General features: G+C 40.1%; 1 long non-coding RNA gene across 1 annotated transcript; it reads left to right on the top strand.

The window, feature by feature from the left end:
* The first annotated feature begins 5716 nt into the window (after positions 1–5716).
* LOC125752405 (uncharacterized) lies at positions 5717–17243 on the top strand. Its single transcript, XR_007401842.1, has 3 exons — positions 5717–6030; positions 9094–9163; positions 16915–17243. It is a non-coding gene; the product is annotated as an uncharacterized LOC125752405 (long non-coding RNA).
* Positions 17244–18890: the final 1647 nt, after the last annotated feature.

Here is an 18890-nt window from a genome sequence, read left to right as displayed (position 1 = left end):
TAGAAAAGTTAGCTATTCTTATAATAACTGCGGTCACAAGAGGGAAAAACAGCTCAGATATGGATGCCACAGGGCGTAGGGACACCACATTGCTAAGGGTATATATGTAATTTCAAGTAAGATCTAAACTACTTCCTCTCCCCCCAGCTTGTTATTCCTATACAAAGTGACACTGAATGCAACATAAATATTAATATCTCCTCCCATTCCCAAACTTTCCCAAACCTAGTAAGAAACTGAGAAGAGAGAGACCACGCTCTCTTTTTTTCTCCTGCTGCTGAGCAGCTAGGATGATTTTCTTCCACTCAGAAGACAGTTGTTACCTAGGTGACAATGCCATCATCCTGCTCCTCCCCTCACACTCACACCTTTTCCACTCTCCATTACTTCTTCTGTAAAAGCTTTTAGCAGAAAAACTTGAAACCACAATTTTACAAGCTGCTATAGCCATCTATTTAAAACATTTTTTTTCTTTCCTGAATGCATGCAAACATATTTTTTAATATAGTGAAGAAAACACCTCTTGTCTAGGGCAAAAGAGGGGACTAAAAAAAGCACACATTGAAAGAGAAAGAAAGAAGGTGCTAGAAAGCAAGAAAGCCAGCAGGTCCACTGGGCCTAGGTGAATTTTTCTGGAGGTTGACTTCCTGGGGTTGAGTGGCTTTGTAAATTGGTGTTTGACTTCTGAAAAAAAAAATTGGGGTCCAAGGTCAGACTTGACCTCTGGGTCTTGCCCTGTGTGGACTACTTGGGCACTAGATGAAATTTTGATCCCATAAGGTAGAGCTCTTGCCTGTCCTATAAATTTTAGCTTAAGCTTGTCATCCTAGAGCAAGGTTTCTCAACTTTGGCACTGTTGCTATTTTGAATCAAATAATTTTTGTTTGGGAAGCAGTCCTGTTCATTGCTATAAGATGATTAGCAGGGATGCCTAGGTGGCTCAGCAATTAAGCCTTTGTCTCAGGGTCTGATCCTGGGGTTCCAGGATTGAGTCTCACATCAGGCTCCCTATAAGGAGCCTGCTTCTCCCTCTGCCTATGTCTCTTCCTCTCTGTCTCTCATGAATAAAAAAAAAAAAAAAAAAAAAAGATGATTAGCAGAATACCTAGTCTTCACCCATTAGATACAAGCAGCAACTTCTCCTCCAATGCAATTGTCACAACTAAAAATGTTTCCAGACATTACCAAATGTACCCTGGGGTACAAAATTGTCTCCATTTAGAACCACTGCTCCAAAGGAAGAGAGATTAGAGGGATGCACAATACTTGGGTTCATAGCTGGTACAGAATTTTATAATATTTTAAAAATATTTGATTTATAAAACTCTAATCAACACAAATCTTATTTCTCCCCACCACCAAAAATAAGTGCTTAGTTAAGCAAAGTACACCTATATAAAAACAATCCTTCCTTATGGAGCCTGGCTGGCTCAGTTAGTAGAGCATGACTTTTGATCTTGGGGTCATGAGTTCAAATCTAACATTTGGTCTAGAACTTACTTAAAAAAAAAAAAACAAAAAACAAAAAACAAAAATACCACAATCCTTTCTTATACGTAAATGGCCCAGGGGTGCCTGAGTGGTTCAGTTGGTTGAGCAGGTAAGTGGCAGACTCTTGATTTTGGCTCAGGTCATGATCTCAAGATTGTGAGATGAGCCCCACAGTCTGGCTCCAGGCTCAGCACTTAATGGGGAATCTAGTTGAGATCATCTCCCTCTGCTTCTCCCCTACTTGCACTGTCTCTCTCTATCTCATAAATAAGTAAATCTTTTTTTTAACGGCCCAATTAATACATAATTGTTAGGTTTGAAAAAGAGACAACACTATGACCAACTCAAGTTCAACCTTAGGATTTAAATAGAATATTGAGAAGGCAATTTCTCCCATGAGCCTCCCTTTAGAACAGAAACAGAAGTTGCTCTTACAGAAGACCAGTCCAAGAAACAAGTCTTCCTAGAATATGTATTTGCATTTCCTGTTCCCTCTAGCTAGTAAGTTTTCTCCAAAGAGCCATGTGTCTCCCTTGCTTACTTTCTTCAGGTATCTGTTTAAAGATGTCCTCATTAGAAAGGCCTTCCAAGACCAACCTTTAAAAATAGCACCTTCCCCAATCTGGCATACTTTATCCTGGATGGCACTTCTCACTATCAGATACACTGTCGATTTCATTTTTCATTGTTGTCTGCCCTCTCTGCCCCTAAAATGTCAGTTCCAGGTGATCAGGGGTTTTGTTTTCACCTTCAAGTAGTGCCTCGCACTAGATAGTTCTCAGTAAATATCTGTTGAATGAGCCTATGAATAGAGGTGGTGAGTGGTGGGCAAGGAGATGCCTGTCAGACCCAAGAAAGGCTCAAAGTGCTCCCCTGGGATGGGAGACTTTTCACTGCATATTGTATAGTACCTTTTTTTTTTTTTAAAGTACCTTTTGAGTTTTGAATCCTGTGAAAATAATAGCTACCTAAAACAATTAAAATGCAAAAGAAAAACACTTTTTTCTGCTTTTTTCCTTTCACCAAATGGGGCAAATAATGCCTGCCCCACCATCTCCACATTGCTGTACAGGAGTATCCTACACTCGAGGTGTTTTCACTATGTCTCATTTACCCCTGGTGTAAAACTGACTTGCGTTTATTGTTTGCATAACATAAAATGACAGATTGTTTTAGATCCTCATTCCTCATTTCGAGAGCCTCTTGGCCTCTTTTAAATCATGCGTCGGTGTTTCTTCAGTTTTTCAAGTATTTTCAGCCATATAAAAGCAAAAAAGAAAAAAGAATAGCAAAGCTATCAGTATGTGTCATCTGCAATTATGAAGAGCAATTATTTCAAGCATGTTGTATCTACTTAACTTGATAGCTGCTTTCTGAGAAAAGTGAAGTGTAAATTCAAATTTTGTAAATCAAAAAGTTTAAATGCATCATGGACACATTCTAAGATGATCCTGTGGTGAAAATATTTTTACTTTTAAAAAAATGGAACAAAAATCCTTCTACACAGCAAATAATTATTCCTGTGGTCTTGTGATTTATAAGATTAAATATATATTTAGTCTTTGTCCTGCGTTTCTGCAACAGAGCTTCTAAAACTCTTGGAATTTCCAAACTGATGAGAATGTCTTTTGTTATATTAATAAGGTGACTTTTGGACTGTACCTAAGGATGGGGGCTGGTTGCCAGGGAACCAACCTAGAGATCAGACTATTGGAACTTCTAATCCCACCTCCCTGATTTCCAGGGAAGGGGAGAGGGGCTGGAGGTAGAATCCATCACCAGTGGCTGATGATTTCATCAATCATGCCTATGTAATGAAGCCTCCTTAAAAACCCAAAAGGACAAGATTCAGAGAATATGTGGTCAACACATGGACATTTGGGGAGAGTGGCATACTCCCAGAGGGTGCAGAACCCCCTTGATCCTTTCCCCATACCCTATCCTATGCATTTCTGCCATCTGGCTGTTCCTAAATTCTCTCTCTTTATAATAAACTGGTGATCTAATAAGTGAAAGTTTAAGCCATTCCAGCAAACCATTCCTTTTCTTTTTTATTTTTTTAAAGATTTTATTTATTTATTTATTCATGAGAGACAGAGAGAGAGAGAGATAGGCAGAGGGAGAAGTGGGCTGCATGCAGGAAGCCTGATGTGGGACTTGATCCCGGGACTCCAGGATCATGTCCTGGGCCGAAGGCAGACACTCAACTGATGAGCCACCCAGGCGTCCCACCAGCAAGCCATTCCACCTAAGAAGGGTGTCATGGAACCTCTGACCTACAACCCATTTGTCAGAAGCACAGGTGATAACCTGAACTTGTGGCTGGAGTCTGAAGATGGGGGGACAGAGCAGTCTTGTGGAGGTGAACCCTTAACACGTGGAAGCTTCCAGTACATAGTGTCAGAATTCAGTTGAATTGTAGGACATCCAGCTGATGTCCAAGAATTGCTTGCATGGTGGTATGGGGGGAAGCTCCATGCACACTGGAATTTGGTGTGGAACTGTAATCCTTTATTCTATCTGGCTTGGCCTTGTCATGTCCAAGCTACATACACATTTCACATCTGGCTCCTGAGTGGCATGACTGAGAGTATAAGGGGCAGGGAGAATCACAAAGATCCTGAAATACATCTGCTTACTCGATGTATTCGAACTCTTCAGACAGGCTACATATAAGGGTCAGGGTGGGGGTGGGGTGTGCAAAAATGAATAAACATAAATGAATGAATGAATGATGAAACAAACAGTGGGACTGCTTTATGGTGAAGCAAAAGTAGAAGTTTGCACAAGTTACTCTATCTTTTTGGAACTCGGGGCAAAGGAGCAAAATAATGCAGAAACATATTATGCAGAAAATAATCACTTTAGGAAATTTTTGGGTAGCCTGATAGTTTTTTGGAATGCCATAAAAGTACAGAAGGCAGAGTAGCCTACCATTCAAAGTTGAGAGATGGGACAGGTCCTGCTGTGGGCAAAATAACCACAGGGGGTGAGGAGGCAAGCTGGATATATTTAAGATGCACAAATTTGCCCAAACCAAGATCTACAGGACAGTTCTGCAAGGCTCAGGGCCAAGCCATCTTTTTACCTGCTTTTACAAAGAAGAAATAACCATCAGTGCTAATAATAACAATAATAATTATTTTATATATTATATATTATAATATAATAACAATAATAATAATTTCATCGTGAAATTTTTTTAAAGATTTTATTTATTTATTCATGAGAGAACAGAGAGAGAAAGAGAGGCAGAGACACAGGCAGAGGGATGATGACACAGGCAGGCTCCATAGAGGGAGCCCGACGTGGGACTCAATCCCAGGACTCCAGGATCACACCCTGGGCTGAAAGCAGGCACTTTAACTGCTGAGCCACCCAGGTGTCCCTCATCATGAAATTTAAAAAACAAACTCTTGGGGCATGTGGGTGGCTCAGTGGTTGAGCGTCTGCCTTTGACTCGGCGTGATCCCAGGGTCCTGGGATCGAGTCTCACATCAGGCTTTGTGTAGGGAGCCTGCTTCTCCCTCTGCCTATGTCTCTACCTCTCTCTCTGTGTCTCTCATGAATAAATAAATAAAATCTTCTAAAAAGAAAAAAAATACTCTTTAAGGAAGTGACATGCCCACATCACCTGTGATGATTGGGATTCACTACAAGGATATTGGGTAGCAAAGAACTTGTTGCTTCTTTAGAGCTTCTAGGTACCTCTGCTCCCTAGGCAGCTCAGTGCAGCAGGAGAGAAGAAGAACAGTAGCTTAGTGACCTTAGTATACAGCCTGAGCAGCCACTTCAACCTCTCCTTGTACACTTCATGTTTGAGCCTTCCAAAATGAGAGTGTTGAATTGGCTTGTCCCCATTTAAAATGGACAGTTTCACATCAAGCCACCTTCAGCCTACCTGTGGCTGCCTAGGGCTGTGGATCAATTCCCTGGCTAGCCCTATCAGTTGCAGCTAAAGAGCACGGTTAGTCACTCAACATAGAAGGCACAAGCCATGACAACTTCTACAGAAAAGAATTCGGCTGCTTTCAGTAAAAGGCAGCTGTGGGTATGGTGGGAAGAGGTTTTTTCCCAACCACGCTATATCTATTGATGGCAGTGCTGTTCTAGCCATGAGGGTTATCTGTAACCTCTTGCCTGTATATCTGACCAATCATCAAGACTTCTCAGGACTTCTTTGTCAGGTTCTTCCATTCGTCCCCATTCAGGGCAGACAGACATGTGTTGCTCAGAGCCCACTTCAGGAAATGACTCGCTGTCCAATGGTGGGGGTATGATTGTCCAAGAGCCTCCAGCTGTCGGCTCCGTCAGTCTCTGCCTCAGCTTTTCAGGTCAAGGTCACACTCTTCTTGGGAGGATCCCTGGTCAATAACTGAACAAGATGGTGGTGCACAGGCCTAGCCATTTCCCCTCAATGCAAGATTCCTCTAGCAAGCCATCTCTGCGACACCGCTGCTCCTGGGGCTGGCCAACGTGGTCAGGTCTGATGATTTGACTGCTCTGCCTGCCCAGTTCTGCTTTCTCCCCTTTTCCTTGGTAAGTCTTCCCTCCCAGTAAGCCTTTTGTACTCGCATCTCTTTCTCAGCCTCTATTTCTTAGAGAATCTAGGCTGTGATGTTGGCTCTCTTCTCTGAACCCTAAGGTGAGTCCCACCGCAGGATGTGTGGTGGTGTTTGAAAAAGTTTTCTGAGATCCTGCGCCTGTCCCAGTGATTCTCATATGTCCAGCTGGGAATGGTGGAAAGAGCCATTGACTTTTTCTGAGAGAGGAGAGGTGTAAAGGAAAACACAAATGATATGTTCAAAATTTGAATAACCATCATATGAAAAAAATGAAAAATGGGTACAAACTTCCAGGTTTGGGTTCAATATCGAAATTTTTTTCTTTCTTCTTTCTTTCACTTGAAAAAAATAACAATTAGAAGTATTCAACAGGGGGCACCTGGGGTGCTCAGAGGTTGAGTGTCCGCCTTTGGCTCAGGATGTGATCCTGGAGTCCTGGGATCAAGTTCCGCAGAGGCTCCCTATTGGGAGCCTGCCTCTCCCTCTGCCTGTGTCTCTGCCTTTCTCTCTGTGTCTCTCATGAATGAATAAATAAAATCTTAAAAAGAAAAGAAAAGAAAAGAAATATTCAACAGAAGTCAAATTAGTTGCTGTCTGAAATGGGAACATCCTGGCACTGGCCTATTCAAAAGGCTGTATTTATTGAATGAGCGGTTGGGCCACACGGATTGTAAAGTCTAGGTTCTATGATTCCAATAAGAATTCAAAATTCTTCACCTGCTTCAGGTGATACAAAGAAGAAAACTGTCCCTGACTCTAATAGTTCACAATCTAATTAGCAAGACCCTGTGTCAAGCAGATCTCATTCAAAATTATTCTATATAAATAGAACTGTGTACAATACCATTCATTCTATACCAAATATGTGCACTCCCCTAATATGTAAAGTCTTAAAAGCATACTTAAAAACTAGATTTGAGGGCAGCCCGAGGGGCTCAGTGGTTTAGCGCCGTCTTCAGCCCAGGGTGTGATTCTGGAGACCCTGGATAGAGTCCCATGTCAGGCTCCCTGCATGGAGCCTGCTTCTCCCTCTTGCCTGTGTCTCTGCCTCACTCTCTCTCTCTCTCTCTCTCTCTCATTAGTAAATAAATAAAATCTTTTTTAAAAAATAGATTTGAGGGATCCCTGGGTGGTGCAGCGGTTTAGCGCATGCCTTTGGCCCAGGGCGCGATCCTGGAGACCCGGGATCGAGTCCCACGTCGGGCTCCCGGTGCATGGAGCCTCCTTCTCCCTCTGCCTATGTCTCTGCTTCTCTCTCTCTCTCTGCGACTATCATAGCCCCTACTCCTGTAATTTCCTCCCTCTATTATAGGTTTGGAACTTTGTCCTTCAGGTCATGAACAAGAACCATCTATTTCTTTGAGGTAGGAGCCAGATTAAAATGGAAAAGGGGAACCACTAAGAGGTGTATTGCAGGGGATCTTAATTTTGAAACAAAATAAAAATTATGGTTTGAAAATTAAAATTTTAAAAAGCTCCAAAGTGAAAAGAAAAGAGATAAGCAAAAGTTATAAGGATAATACTCAAACTTGTTTGTTTCTTTTCAATATGTTAATTAAAAATTAATATTAGCAAATACCAATATTCATCCTTTACACTAATCCTTGGAAACTTTTGGATATTTTTTAATTGAATGAAATATCAATTGGAAGAAATCAGCTTTTAGATCTTAGGCCTATAGGGGAGGAAACCTAGGTATGCGTAACAGATCACATATTGTCCACATTTATACATGTTAGATTCCAATAAGTTTATAGGATAATATATGCAATGATATCTGCAAACATGGCTGAGGGCAGGTTTAAGGGCAAAGCGAGTTTTAGAGTAGTTCAAGCTTAGAAAACAAGTACAAATAATGATGGGAGGCAGGGGACCATAGTGGTTAACATACCATGTCAGAATCTGGCTTTGTTTGGATTCCAGTGCTGCCTCTTACTAACTGAAGACTCTTGAGTGAGTTACTTCAATTTTGTGTGTCTCTGTTTTCTGTAAAATAAGAATAAAGAAACTTACTTCATATTAGTTTTTTTTTTAAGATTTTATTTATTTATTCATGAGAGACACAGAAAGAGAGGCAGAGACACAGGCAGAGGGAGAAGCAGGCTCCATGCAGGGAGCCCGTTGTGGGACTCGATCCCAGATCTCCAGGATCACACCCTGGGCTGCAGGCTGTGCTAAACCCTAGGCCACCAGGACTGCCCTATACCCCATTCTTCTTACTATGCCAACTGCCTCTAAGAGTTGTGATGCAATCAAATTAACCTGTAAATAAAATTAAGATATTTTAAACAATCTAACCAATTGTAGACTTCCACATCATTCCTGTCAGATGTTATGCAACATTTGTGGGAATATTTCCAATGATGGGAAACCTACAGTCTTTGAGGCAGCACAGTTCACTACCAAAGAGGTTGATGCCTGAAGAATTCTTTATTTTAGTGAAATGTGCTTTAACGGTTGATTTATAGCAGTGAAAGTAGACAATTGCCCTCTATTTTAGCCAGTATGTTAACACTTTTTACAGTGTGATTAACCTGTACTCCTGGGTTGGCATCATATCTTGTAGTGCCTGGTGGACCCTGGTCTCAAATCTACTACCAGTCTTTAATCTACTGGATTGAAATGAAAAGCAAGATGGAAAACTCCACTTTCCTCCATCCCTCTCCAGTGCCATCACCTTCTGGATCTGTGGCATTTATTGCCACAAAGAGAAAAGCATGTCCCAACACACATCTTTTGCAACACAGGGTTTTCAAAGTTAGAAAAAAAGAATGGTATGAAAAATTACAAGAAGAGTTATTCACTAAAATGCTAAAACACTGGCTTAAAGCAGTTAATTCCTTCAACATTTAGTTAGTAGTATGACCAACAAAACATCACATTTACTTTAAGTCACCAAAGAATGAGCAGTAAGCACTATGTTTTTTTAGTTATATATCCTCCTTTTAACAACTTAGTACTGTACATGGAAATCCAAATATATACACCAGATAAATTACAATAGTTTTCTCTTTCTCTCTCTCTTTTCAATGAGAAGCAACTTTTGTTTTCTGAAAGACCTAGGATCCTTTGAACCTGGGAAGAACTACTTCAAGTTTTCTTTGAAGGTAAGCTCCCTCAAAACACTTATTTGGAGAAAAAAACCAACAACAACACTTATTTGGTGTTTTATAGAAACAAAACTAGTAAGACCAAAAAATTTAAAAATGAGAAAAAAGGTTAAGATGCACATAAAAAAAGTGCCTAACATCATCTGTCATTTAGGGAAATGCATTTTAAAACCACAATGAGATAGCACTACACACCCACTAGAGTGGCTATAATCAAAGAGAATGACAATAATACTAAGGTTTGACAAGGATGTAGAACAACTGGAGCTCTCACATTGCTTTTGGGGATGTAAAATAGTACAGCCACTTTGGAAAACAGTGTGACAATGTCTTATAAACTTTTTAAAAAGATTTTATTTATTCATGCAAGACACACAGAGAGAGGCAGAGACAGGCAGAGAGAGAAACAGGCTCCATGCAGGGAGCCCGATGTGGGACTCAATCCCAGAACTCTGGGATCACGCCCTGAGCCAAAGGCAGACGCTCAACCGCTGAGCCATACAGGCGTCCCAATTTCTTATAAAATTAAACATATACTTAGCATACAACCCTACAATTCCACTCGTAGATATTTATCCGAGAGAAAAAAAAGCATCTGTCCACATAAAAACTGGTATGTGTTCCCAGCAGCTTTATTCCTAACAGCCAAAAGCAAAAGCAAAAACGAAAACAAAGACAACAACCAAACGTCCAAAATCCAGTGAATGAATAAAGATATGTAGTATGTCCATACATGAAATACTATTCAGTAATAAAAAGAATGAACTATATAGACCCATACTAATATGCCCAACTGATTTTTGGCAAAAGTACAAAAGAAATTCAATGGAAGAAGGATAGCCTTTCCAAAAAATGGTTCTAGATCAATTGGACATCTATAGCCAAAAAAAAAAAAAAAAGGCAGAAGAAGATGAATTTCAACCTTGAGGCATAGTATCCATGACAAGTATATAGAATAGATAACCATTTTAGGGCTATTTATATCATTATTGGTTAGGATTAGGCTTGACTTCAATGACATAAACCCCAAATTATCAGTGGGTAATTATAAGGTTCTACTCATTAACAACAATAACAAAAATGCTGATTAGGGCTAGTACCATAGTTCCCACATGTTGTGAGAGCCCCAAGCCATCTGTGCTTTGCTGTTCTTTCCTTAGAATTCCACCTCAGTCCAAGTTGGCTGCCTGAACCCTCCTTAGGTCCACATTCTGGCCATCAGGAAAGAGAAGGGACAGGAGATCCCTGGATGGCTCAGTGGTTTGGCACCTGCCTCCGGCCCAGGGCATGATCCTGAGGTCCTGGGATCGAGTCCCGCATCGGGCTCCCTGCATGGAGCCTGCTTCTCCCTCTGCCTGTGTCTCTGCCTCTCTCTCTCTCTCTGTCTCTCATGAATAAATAAAATCTTAAAAAAAAAAAAAAAAGGAAGGGGACAGAGCAGTGGGCATTCTTTCTTTTAGGGACACTTGCCAGGAATCTCACATGAAACCTCTTCTTTTCCTCTTGGCTATCACTTATCACTTAATTTACAAGGTTCATCTTGCTGAGTGGGCAGTGAGAAATATGGTCTTTATTCTGGGTAGCACTGTGTCCACTGTATATTAGAAATTGGATTACTATTACTAAGAAAAAAAATACAAAAAAATTGTATTGATATTACTAAGAAAAAATATTAATTAGTATTGGTATTACTAAGTTTTATTTATTTATTTATTTATTTATTTATTTATTTATTTATTTATTTATGATAGTCACACAGAGAGAGAGAGAGAGGCAGAGACATAGGCAGAGGGAGAAGCAGGCTCCATGCACCAGGAGCCCGACGTGGGACTTGATCCTGGGTCTCCAGGATCGTGCCCTGGGCCAAAGGCAGGCGCCAAACCGCTGTGCCACCCAGGGATCCCCAGTATTACTAAGTTTGGACAAAACTTACAGACTCCACAATCCACATTTACATTTTCTTCTTCTTTTTCTTTTTTTTTTTTTTTTTTTAAGATTTTATTTATCCATTCATGAGAGACACAGAGAATGAAAGCCAGAGACACAGGCAGAGAGAGAAGAGGCTCCATGCAGGGAGCCCATGGGACTTTTTTTTTTTTTTTTTTTTTTTTTCCAATGTGGGACTTGATCCTGGGTCTCCAGGATCACGCCCTGGGCCGAAGGCAGGTGCTAAACCACTGAGCCACCCAAGGATCCCTACATTTTCTTCTTAAAGGTTCTCAAGCCTTTGTCATCTTGAAAGCTCTGAACAAGAAATACAATTTTTCTATAAAAGAATCTAAAAACACCCAACACTCATTAATTGAGGTATCACTCATTCAGTAAACATAGAAATAACATAGAAATAATTTTTTCAAGAAACTGTGCTAGGTGCTAAATTATTAAGATAAAGACACATTGTTAGAAAAAAAAAGCCTCATTTTTAGTAGCAATTAAAAAACCCTTATTATTGGGGCACAGCCTGGCTCAGTCAGTGGAATGCACAATGCTTGATCTTGGGGTAGTGAGTTCAAGCCTCATGTTCAGCATAGAGATTACCTTTGAAAAAAAACTATTATTGATGTGGTTTGAAGGTTGAGGTTCAGAGCCGACAGCAAAGGAAGAATTGTTGAGATGTTTTCAGTGCAAAAAGGTGGTTCTATTACAGCAGGGGGACAGGAACCATGGGCAGAAAGAACAGCATGGGGTCATGAGGAGAGGCCTATTAAGTACTTTCAAGTTGGGAAGGGAGTTAGGGAAAGCACAGGCCTCCAAGATATTTTGGAAACAAGGTTTCCAGGACCCTGAGGGGGTTAGCTAGCTACTGTTAGGAAAAGGTCATTTATTAGTTTTTAGTAAATGATTATGAGATCCTTCAGATGTGTATCAGTGGGCCATATGCTTAAAGGATGATTCCTAACGTGTATTCTGGGGGTAGAGATAAAAGAAATTTCCAGAATTTTTATTTATTTTATTTTATTTATTTTATATAATAAATAGAGTAGATTGGGAGTAAATTGGAAGAGAAAGGGGGAGAGAAGCAGATGCCTTTCTGAGCACAGAGCCTGACAGGGGCCGGATCTCTGGGACGCTGAGATGATGACCTGAGCCTAAATCAAGAGTCCAGTGCTTAACCAACTAAGCTACCCAGGCTCCCCTTCCAAAGGAATTTTTACATGTTGAAGACTTACAGGATGCTGGGGGTCAGGCTAAGATTATCGTTTGCCTTTAGCAAAGTGTCAACATCAAGGCAGCTGAGCTCCCAGGGTAAGGTCCCTATGCTATTTGAAGAACTTGTCAATGGGCTGTGGGCAGTAAGGAAATGTATTTTTTTTCTTTTTTCTTTGTTTCCCACATCATTATTATTGATATGTAGTTTTTAAGTATACCTGTTTTTTTTTTTTAATTCTATGGAAATGATCTAAGAAACAAGGGATTAAATTTTGGCTTTTATAAAATATTAGGTTTTGTTGTTATATATAATCTTTATATAGATTTTTTTTCAGAAATAGACATGAAGATGATATTTGAATTTTATGTTTTAAAATATTTTATTTATTTATTTGAGAGAGAGCACATGTGTGTGTGCGTGCATGAGTGGTGGAGGGGCAGAGGGAGAGGGAGAGAGAGAAGCAAACTCCCAGCTCAGCAAAATATCTTAATCCCAGGACCCTGGGACCCTGGGACCTGGGACCATGGGACCATGACCTGAGCCAAAGGCAGATGCTTAACCAACTGAGCCACCCAGGCACCCCGATATTTGAATTTTAGTGGCCCTTTAAATGTCTTGAATCTGTCCCCTGAATCAAGATAAATATTTCAAAAATCACAATATCCCATTTATTTTCAGTGTTTATACATAATTGGATTATCCAAGTCTTGTCTCACTTCTCCTTTTCTTCCTTATTTCATTTCATCAGTAACCAAATCTCTATCAGGATTCCTTGCAGAGGGATCCCTGGGTGGCGCAGTGGTTTGGCACTTGCCTTTGGCCCAGGGCGTGATCCTGGAGACCCGGGATCGAATCCCACGTCGGGTTCCCGGTGCATGGAGCCTGCTTCTCCCTCTGCCTGTGTCTCTGCCTCTCTCTCTCTCTGACTATCATAAAAAAAAAAAAAAAAAAAAAAAAGGATTCCTTGCAGAGAAATCAACATAAAGAAAACTTACTCAGCTTTAATTAGTAGAGAAATAGTTCCTGGAATTTCTGGATTTAGATATATACTGAGAATGTGTTCATTGGTGAATTTCATTCATTCATGTTATTATTCATATGTAGTAGTATTGGTAATCTCCAAAATGCTATTCTCTTCTTATAAAATCCCATTTGTTCCTCTTCCTTCCATTCTTCCAGTCTTTACCAATTATTTATAAGAATGTGGCTAACAGAACATATGTACCTTTTCCACTAAAATATGACTCCATTGTGATCCAGAAGATTCTTTTTTGTTTCCATCTTTCCACTCTTAGCAGGTTATATCTGATATTTAAAGAGCTATTCAGGGGTACCTGGGTGACATGGTCAGTTAGGCAACGGACTCTTGGTTTCGACTCAGGTCATGATCTCAGGATTGTGAAGTGGAGCCCCAAAAGTCAGGCACCGTGCTCAGCACAGAATTTGTTTCAGATTCTTTCTCCCTCTCCTTCTGACCCTCCTGCTGGTGCTCTGGCTCTCTCTCAAATAAATAAATAAATGTTAAAAAAAAAAAAAGAGCTATTCGATAAACATCTGTTCAAGAATGAATGAAAGAATAAAAAGAATAAATGTGGTCTTTCCAGAATCCAGATCCATCGATAATGTTCTGTTTTCCCAAAGATGATGAAAGCTATCCATGGTCAATGTTGTATGTCTCACTGACATTCCAGAATCCCCTGGTCCTGATAATATTTACTTGCCCTTCTAGAAAGGCCATTGATAAGTTTCAGCAAAGGAGAACAGTGGGATATCACAACCAAGGCCTCATGATACTACATGCTCTCCTTTCTGTCTATGCAGAAGACATTAAATGCTTTCTCTGCGTTTAACATTCCCTTTATTTTTGGTCAAGTACAACACCCACTTCTCCTTCTCCCTGACCTCTGACTCTCAATTCAGTCCAATAAAACAATCAAGTCTTTTTTTGTCAGCAGCTCAGGGTTAATTGTTCCTTCTAAAGCTTGACCTTTGTACTGTTTTTAATCCTTACCCTCTCCTATCTACAGATGCTGCCTCGCTGATACATTTTGACTTATTTATGCTGTTTCCATGCATAAGCTATTGCTAGCTGTGCTGCTGTGATAGGAAAAGTCACAAAAGGAAGGTGACCTCTTCTTATAAACTGCTTAGATAGATCTTTTAACAAATGGTGGTTGAGAGTAATGGTTCTACTCCTGTGTCCTTTCCTTCTACTGATCGCTTACCAATTCAAATGTTCCTCTAGTTGTTACTTATTCATTGTTTAATTGTTCAAGCCTGAAGCCTACTAACTATATATTAGCCTGACTGAAAAAAAGTCAATGTTTAACAAATAAGTGGGGCATTAACTGTATGAAACTTAGTCATGTCAAAAACACACATCTCTGACTTACCCAGAATAACCATCTTATGTCCTAGAGAGTGGATTTGGTGTAAATTTCCTATTAAGTTGCTGAAATATTGAAATATTTCAGGGATCCTGAGGATTTCATGGCCAAGAAAGTGTGTGAACTCCTCCTAAAAATAATTTCAAGTTGAGAGCAATTGCCCCAGAGGAAGACCAGGAGAACTAGAAAACAGAAATTCTGCTCTTAGGTCCAGGAAAAATTTTATATCAGGTTCTGGGAAAACTGCCAGAAATTCACATTGCCCTTGATTCCTTTTCCAGATGCCTGTTTTACTAGAGGGGGGAATTTTTTTTTTTTAAGTATCTTCTGATATATATGCATTCTTATTGTATTTTAAATCCTTAATGAATTCCAAATGTTCCCTTTGCTTATTCTTGGGTACTCCAGGACCAAAATACATGTCAGAAAGGAAAAAAATTATTTCTCTGAACTTTTACTCCATGATTGCCACTGATCACTTCTGAATTATAAATTATGCACTTTTGAAACTGTGAGCTCCCAGCAGCCTTTACGTTCCTTAAGCCATTGTCAACTAGTGACAAGCTCCACTGGATGAACAAACATGGTAGGACCTGTATTTTTTTCATTTTTCTTTGTGCATATGAGTACCTCTCAAATTAAATGACTCCTGAATTCAGACAAAATTCCTGGTACGTATTCTAAGCAAGCATCTTCATTTTTTGCACCACTAATCTCAGTGGTAACTTCCAAAAGCTCTTCTAATACATAACACCAAATTAAAATCTTTACCTTTGTTTTTACAAAATGTGACTCTATGATACATTAAAATACTTAACAGGTCAAGAGAATGAGAAGACAAGCTAGATACAAGAGAAAATATTTACAAAATACATATCTGATAAAGGACTATTATCCAAAAATACACAAGAACTCTTAAAACTTAACAGTCAGAAAACAACAACCAGATTAAAAAGTGGACCAAAGACTTTAAAAGACACCACATCAAAGAAGATATACAGATGGCAAATAAGCATATAAGATGCTCCACATCATATCTCATCAGGGAAATGCAAATTCAAAAAGCAGTGAGAAAAACAACAACAACGAAGCCGAAGACCAAGATACCACTACGGCCAAAACTAGAATGGCCATAATTGGGAAGCCTGAGTGGCTCCTGAGTCTGCCTTTTGCTCAGGTCTTGATCCCGGGGTTCTGGGATTGAGTTCCACATCAGGCTCCCTATGGGGAACCTACTTCTCCCTCTGCCTCTCTCTCTGCATCTCTCATGCATAAATAAATAAAATCTTAAAAAAAAAAATAGAATGACCAAAATCCAGAACAATGACTACATGAAATGCTGACAAAGATGTGGAGCAACAGGACCTCTCATTCATTGTTTGTGGGAATGCAAAATAGTATAGTCTCTGTGAAAGACAGTTTGGCAGTTTCTTATAGAACTAAACACACTTTTATTATATGATACAGCAATGGTGTTCCTTGGTATTTCTCCAGAGTAGATGAGTTTTATTCATAATTGGCAAAACCTGGAAACAAACGTAAATAAACTGTGGTACATCCAGACAATGGAATATTATTTAGCACTAAGAAGAAATAAAAAGCTATGAAGGAAAGCCATGAGAAGACTTGGAGGAATCTGTTTTGTTTTGTTTTTTTTTTCCATGAGAGACACACAGAGAGAGAGAGGCAGAGACACAGGCAGAGGGAGAAGCAGGCTTCTCAAAGGGAGCCCCATGCGGGACCCTATCCTGGGTCTCCAGGATCACACCCTGAGCCGAAGGCAGATGCTCAACCACTGAACCACTCAGGCGTCCTGACATAGAGGAATCTTAAATGCATATTACTAAGGAAAGAAGCCAATGTGAAAAGGCTACATACCCTATTATTGCAACTCTATGACACTCTGGAAAACAAAACTATGGAAACAATATAAAGATCAGTGGTTGCCATTGGATAAGAAGGAGACATGAACAGGCAGGGCATAGGTTTCTGTGTGATGCTGTATGGTGTGCATATATGCTATGACATGATTTGTATGTTACTGTAAGTGCACACATGTCATCATACGTTTGTCAAAACCCATAGGATGTATAACACCAAGAGTGAACCCTAATGTAAACTTTGGAGTTTGGCTGATAATGATTTGTGAATATATTTTGACAAAAATATACCATTCAATTTTAACAAAGCAATTTTATGAATTTTAACAGATATGCTACTCTGGTATGAGATGCTGAAAACAGAGGAGGCCGTGCATGAATTGGAGCTATGCAGGAGTATATGGGAAATCTCTGTACTTTCCTCTCCATTGTGCTGTGAATGTAAAACTGCAATAAAAAAAAATTCTACTAACTATATGTAAAAAAAACTCTATACATATATATTTAAAAACACACTTTGGGGCAGCCCGGGTGGCTTAGCGGTTTAGCACCGCCTTCAGCCCAGGGCCTGGTCCTGAAGACCCGGGATCGAGTCCCACATCGGGTCCCCTGCATGGAGCCTGCTTCTCCTTCTGCCTGTGTCTCTGCATCTCTCTCTCTGTGTGCGTCTCTCATAAATAAATAAATAAAATATTTAAAAAAAATAAAAAATAAATCAAAACACAATTTAACTGAGTAAATTTTAAAGATCCAATTGACTTTATTCAACAATTCATGAATTGGGTAGCACCCTATCTAGCATATAGAAAGAAGCTCCAGGGGCTCCTGAGTGGCTCACTCAGTTGAGCATCTGCCTTTGGCTCAGGTCATGGTTCCAGAGTCCTGGGATTGAGCTCCCATATCTCATAGTGTTCTCTGCTCAGCGAGGAGCCTGCTTCTGCCTGTAATTCCCTGCTTGTGCTCCCTCTGTCAAATAAATAAAATCTTTATAAAAAATTAAAGAAAAAAAAAGAAAGAAAGAAGCTCCACTGAACTCTACAAAATGAAAGACTTTCCTAGGCAGAGAGGAAGGGATAAAACAAAAGGGGGTTAGAAGCAAAGAGTCCGCTGTTTCAGACAAGGTCACCTTCCTTTTGGGGATAGGGCAGGGGGGTCTATCAGGTAGATTCCCTCAGTAGTACTGACCAGGAAATTCCAGACTGACTGGTAAGATTACATTCTCGGGAAAAGTTGAATATACAACTACAAGGATGCCTGGGTGGCTCAGTGGTTGAGCTTCCGCCTTTGGCCCAGGGCCTGATCCTGGAATCCCAGGATCAAGTCCTGCATTGGGCTTCCTGCATGGAGCCTGCTTCTCCCTCTGTTTATGTCTCTGCCTCTCTCTCTCTCTGTCTTTCATGAGTAAGTAAATAAATTCTTAAAAAAAAAAAAGAGAGAGAGAAAATGCAATTACATTAGGGATTGAGTCTTGGTTTAGTGACATGGGCTTAGCACAATTGACTCCATTTGGGGCCTGTTGGCTCTTTTTAAAATAAAATTATGTATGTGTGTGAGTGTGTATACACAATTGACTGGAGACTTACAGATGTTAAAAATGGTGTCAAGCTAACATTCATCTTCCCATTAAAATGCCATGAAAGTGTTTGTGAAAAATAGGAGTCAACCATTAACAAGAGGAATTTTCACTTACAGTACGGAAAGCTAAACCTAGAAACTTTATCATGGATCATTTATCCTCTGAAAAAGAAGAACAGGGGTTTCTAGCTGGCTCAGTAGGTAGAGCACGTGACTCTTTTTTTTTTTTAATTTTATTTATTTATTCATGAGAGACACAGAGAGAGAGAGAGGGGCAGAGACATAGGCAGAGAGAGAGAAACAGGCTCCATGCAGGGAGCCCGATGTGGGATTTGATCTGGGATTCCAGGACCACGCCCTGGGCTGAAGGCAGGCATTCAACCGCTGAGCCACCCAGGCGTCCCAAGCATGTGACTCTTAATCTCAGGGGTTGTGAGTGCAAACCCCATGTTGAGTGTGAAGCCTACTTAAAATAAAAATTCAAAAAAATGTTTGGAAAAAGAAGAGCAGAGTTGCTAGGTAGAAGTTAAGCCTTCAAACTGTTATTCAGTCAGAATCTACAATCCCCAAAGAAGGCACAACAAAAGTACAGAGGGCTAGGGAGGCAGAGGTGGCTGGTCCTAAAATGTGATGGATTGGCCCCAGGAATAAGGAGTTGCAGACAAAGGAACATATGGAATCACAGTAAGAGCCCATAGTATCCATGCTTGTAGTTTTTACATTTATCACAG

Source organism: Canis lupus, chromosome 13 (genome assembly GCF_003254725.2).
Source record: "Canis lupus dingo isolate Sandy chromosome 13, ASM325472v2, whole genome shotgun sequence".
Lineage (NCBI taxonomy): Eukaryota > Metazoa > Chordata > Mammalia > Carnivora > Canidae > Canis > Canis lupus.
The sequence above is the reverse complement of the archived record's forward strand: the minus strand, read 5'-3'. Positions and strand labels throughout refer to the sequence as shown.